The 4,971-nt window shown below is 36.4% G+C and overlaps 1 protein-coding gene across 1 annotated transcript in view; it reads left to right on the top strand.

Annotated features, from left to right (window-relative positions):
- The first annotated feature begins 4,014 nt into the window (after positions 1–4,014).
- Positions 4,015–4,971, top strand: part of jtb (jumping translocation breakpoint) — a 6,297-nt gene continuing 5,340 nt past the window's right edge. The window contains exon 1 of the mRNA XM_015374384.1: positions 4,015–4,196. The gene's annotated coding sequence lies outside the window, so the exon portion shown is untranslated. The remainder of the gene's footprint in view (positions 4,197–4,971) is intronic.

The raw sequence follows: 4,971 nt of genomic DNA, 5'->3' as shown, positions 1-4,971 counted from the left end.
CTTATCGGTTCACAGATGATCGGCAGCGAATCAGTGGATGATCAACAGATGAAGCTGAATGCTTGTGCTCTGTTTCTGCTGCTGCTCAGCCCTCTGCGAAGGGTTGACTGCAGCCTGCCCGTCTTCACTCCCGCCACAGCAGCTCTGCAGGTAGGATAGGCGTGAGCTCAGGAAATCAAAAAACATAGAGGATGGTGCAGAAAGACGTGCATTTGGTTGTTTAACATAAAAAGGTCAGATGTTTGTTTTAGGAATGTCCTGTTTGGTGATAATGTAGGTCATGAGGCCTCAGGTTGGACTTGAAGCACATTTCTAGGAGATTCTTATCCTGAGATGCAAAATATGGACAGTATTTGTAGAAAAAACTGCTTAAATGGAGGATTCATGAGACATATGACCGTCTGTGTTTATTCTGGAAATCTATAAAAGAGCCCCAAGGGATAGATGTGTGTCTGGCTTTAAATCTGCCCAGTAGGTTTTTTTAATTTGGGCCTATTTAAAATCAGATCCTTCTTTTTAAACACTCTCTTCTATGGAGCATTCTCACACTGGCTTCTTTAAGGTGACAAAAACAATGCAGGGGCACAGAGATATTTAACCAAAAACAAATGATAGCTACAGTCTTTTTAAATGTGTTGTAACATATATGATTCACAGAACTAACACAAGGCATATCTGTGAACTAAATATACATCCTTGTATTTGTGTTTAAAACTGACCTTTCAGAAGGTCGGCTTCCAATTCCTTTTGTTTTACATCCATTGAATCCTCCTGCTTTGTTACTTGGAAATCTACATTTAAAGCACATATTTTGTTTCTATAATCAGACACAGTGTAAACCACCCTTTTGCTCTCTTTTAGGAGAAGGTTTCTGCAAATTCTGAATCAAACACTATCACCTCTCTAAAGGAGCACGGCTTCATGCGGCTTCCTGGAATCTGTCGACGCCTGAAAAGACGCAGAGTCACTATAGTGGTAAATATCATCACGCTGACAGAGCACAGAGATTTTTTATAGTGTTTTTTTTTTTTTTTTATTTACATATTTTTACTAATTCCTGTTTAAAATACATTTTTTTCTTGAAAATGATCATACAGACATTTTTCACAAATGTTTAAAAACCTTTACATACCGGTAAATTAATTATAAATTGCAAAGGAGTAAATTTACACATCCAACACTTCCTTGAGTGAATTTATTAAGATGGGTAGATGTGTTAAAATGAAGGCATTCCTTTAAATGATAGTTGCTGTGAATAAGCTCTCTATTTTTTATAAATGGAATCACACTACAGGTGTAACTCATCAGTCAAAGCTCTAATGTTTTACTGATGAAAGGCCCGCATTGGACCTGAGTTTATTTTGCCTTGATGCGGAGTGAGCTTGATGGTAAGAGGAGGTTGACAGAAAAAATGTTTTTTTCAGTGTTAGAGAACAACAGCAGAGATCGACTGTTGTTATCGGGGGAACAAATACTCTCCGTTGCAGAGATGCTATATATGATGCTAAAAATAATTTGTGGGAGAAGCATATTACACATGGTAAGAACTCAGGTGCTAAGATTTCAAGAAGAACCGCGGCTCCAGAGACTTACTAGGCTGATTCACTGGGAGGCAAAGCAATAGACCCAGCAGGGTTTTGGATTCTTTGAAATAGGTTGGTTTTCTGATGCTAAAAAAATTGTTTTTTCTTTTTTCCTTTGAAAGCAAGTTTTAAGTTCTGAGTTTCCAAAACATCTATTGTTGGACTGTTGAGACTACAGGTAATTTTAACAGCAATAGAAAGGACTGCAGTGAAATACAGGATGAATATCTACTATGGCATATATATCTTTGAATTACTACAACATTTTGAAAACTTACTCACTTTATCTATCTAATTATATAGTAATTTAGAGCAACCACAGTTACAGCAAAGCTCTGCAGGTGTAAAGCAAAGACAAACTTAGTACAGGAAACAGGGAAAAATGAATATGAACAGACAGTAAAAAATAAATTACAATAAAAAATAAAAAGTGCAAAAAGAAGATTTTGCGTTGACCCAAAAGCCAAGGGAGATGATTCCATATTCTGGGAGCAGCAACACTGAAGGCTTTGACCCTTCTGAGCTTCCATCTCTGCACCTTCAGCAGCAGCTAATTAGCTAGTCATCCATCCATCCATCCATCCATCCATCCATCCATCCATCCATCCATCCATCCATCCATCCATCCATCCATCCATCCATAACTACCCTCTATGACTCTGCTGTGTCTCTTTTTTTCCTCCTCTCTCAGTGTAACCTTGACAAGTTCTGTTGGGGCCAGAGTTGGTGGAGAAGACAAAAGACTCCACCTGGCCAGGTGTGCCGTTGCCCTCGGCGATCAAGATGTTCACATTTCTTCCTTCACAGCATCTGAACAATAACTTTAACAACTACTAAAAAACTACAAGCAGAAATGTTAGCTTTTCTAGAAATAAACTTTGTTTTAATTTGAGCTCGTGCTTTTTGGTTTCATATTTATGTGAACCTTATATTTCAAAAATAAAATGTAAATATTTTTTTTTTTATGTTCAGCCGAGATTAAGTTTCTCTGGATTAAAGAGGAACATTTATTTATGATTGTGATTATGACTCATATGTTTGTCAAGGTGTGATTCTCAGCCCTTTAGATGGCGCTGTGGATCAACTGACTTCCGCCAACACTAACGTTTCCACCTGGGCATGTAGACTAGAGGAAGTGACAATGATTCCCTTTCATAATAAATGTTTAGTGTTCAGCCAAACTCTTCCATATCCCTACTGGCTACTTGGATTTGGTTTTTACTTGGATGTAGTTTTTACATATGCATATATATACATACATAGATATATATACAGAAGAGCTATATGTATAAATATGTTATCTCTTTTTTTATTTTTTATTTTTATCTTTATTAATCTTGTGTTGTTGGATGTGTGTATATACATATAAAACTGTAACTGGAGCGTGTAACAAAAGTAATTTCCCTCTGGGATTATTAAAGTATTTCTGATTCTGATTCTGATCCCCACAGACTGCTGCAAAGTCAGTTACTTGATTCCACTGTCTGGAATTAGTTAGACAGATAATGTTTTTCCTAAATACTTTTCACGTCAAACTGATTCTAAAAAAAGAACAAAGAACATTAGAAATTGGATCAAGAACAAGGACTCAGGAAATAACTAGAAAGATGCTGGAAGGTGAAAGAGGCTGTAGTGCTCATGATCATTGGAGCACTGAGGCAGTAACCTCTCCACACTGGAAAAGTGGCTACAACAGATACCTGGAGAAACGTCAGACATCTCAGTCGAGAAATATGCAGTTCTACAGATAGCTAAGATACTGCGATGAGCTTTAAGCTTCCAGGCCTCTGGTAGAGGACCCAAGCTTCAGATGAGTAAACATCAGAGGTCGGTAGGAGGAGGTGGTGATTCTTAATGTGGGCTCCTGGAGAATTTTGGCAAACTCACAGCACTTTTACATACTAAAAATCCTGAAAGATTCATGCAGATTAATTGCCAGCTTCTAAAGATATAGTGATGCTTTAGGATCTTTGAAGAGCTCTGAAAAAAAAAAAAAAACTCTTAAATACTAAATAAGTTTCTTAGGGATCGTAATCACTGGCAAGAAAATATGTTTGAGGTTCTAAATGAATAGTTCTAGGAAACAAAGAAACTTTAAAAACTTTAATATGCTTAAGAAACCTATGTCATTTTTTTTTATTTACATTGCATTTGCATCAGTATCCCTGTTTGTTTTGGTGCAATTTAAAACTGTATTCAATTCATATTTTGCCTAAAGATGTAGTTTGATAGATATTTGTCATTGATTTCTACATGCATATATATATTTGTATGTTATGTAGGTGTTTTTTATATACAATAAATTATGTAAAGATATATAATAATAAAAATATGTTCTTGCCTCTGTCTCTACTTCCAAAAGCTGTTGACGTGCTTTTATTATGAAGTGTCCTCACCGGAAGTTTTCTTACGTCTGTCGGCTTTTTCGTGTCGTCGTGAGGGGAGGCCAGTCGTCCACAAATCCACGGACCGTCTGTGGATCTAAGTAGTATCTCTCTTTGGTTCTCGATACATTTAACGGGCAGTGTGTATCAACCGTCGCAGGAAACCAGTTGGTCTTCCTCTCTGCTCCCTTATTGGATCTAAAAATGGCGGCTGTTTCAGCGGACCACGGTAAGTGCTTAGTTGAGCTAACAGTAGCTAGCGTTAGCTCCTTTTCTTTCTGGGTAAACAGAGATGGGAGACAGTAAATCACTGCTACAAATTCCCCATGTTTGTGTTTTTTTTCAGTAAGTTTGAACTAAACAGAATTCAGACTATTATTATTATATAATAGCAGTATATTAGCCGGTTAGCGGATCTGTTAATGTTGTAGAGCTGTTATTGATCAGCTGTGTATACAGTCAGTTGATGATAAACCATCTGTTGGTCACATAATCGCAAGGAGACTTCTCAGTGCCTCTTAATTACATGGATCAAAAACGGGGCCTAAAATATGATTTGCATCAGCATATTTAGATCCTTCTAACTTTTATTTTTTTTTATCAAACCTATTATTTTTATGACACAACTATGAACAAGTGTTTGTGTGTGTATTTCTTACTTCCCTGTAATTGAGGTTTCAAATGATTGAGATAGTATATAGAAATGTTTTAAAGTGGATTTTCTCCTAGCATTTCTTTGTACTTTGATTTGTTTTGCTTATTAATTAATATTCAACCCTTGTATTGTGCTTTATCTTTAGTAGAAAACTGTTCACTGCTTTCTTAGAGAGAGTAACAGAAGTGTATGGAAGAGAATTAGTGCCACTGAAAAAAAAGTTAAACTGATTTTTACATATTATTTCAGATTAATATGGGGGAAAAAGTCAGAATTCGGACTTCATCTCAGAATTCTGTTGTTTTTTTTCTCAGAACTCTGACTTGAGTCTCAGAATTCTGACTTTTTC

Source organism: Cyprinodon variegatus, unplaced genomic scaffold, assembly GCF_000732505.1.
Source record: "Cyprinodon variegatus isolate N-32 unplaced genomic scaffold, C_variegatus-1.0 Scaffold101, whole genome shotgun sequence".
In the NCBI taxonomy this organism is placed as follows: domain Eukaryota; kingdom Metazoa; phylum Chordata; class Actinopteri; order Cyprinodontiformes; family Cyprinodontidae; genus Cyprinodon; species Cyprinodon variegatus.
Note: the sequence above shows the minus strand (reverse complement) of the source record. Positions and strands in the feature narration are given on the sequence as shown.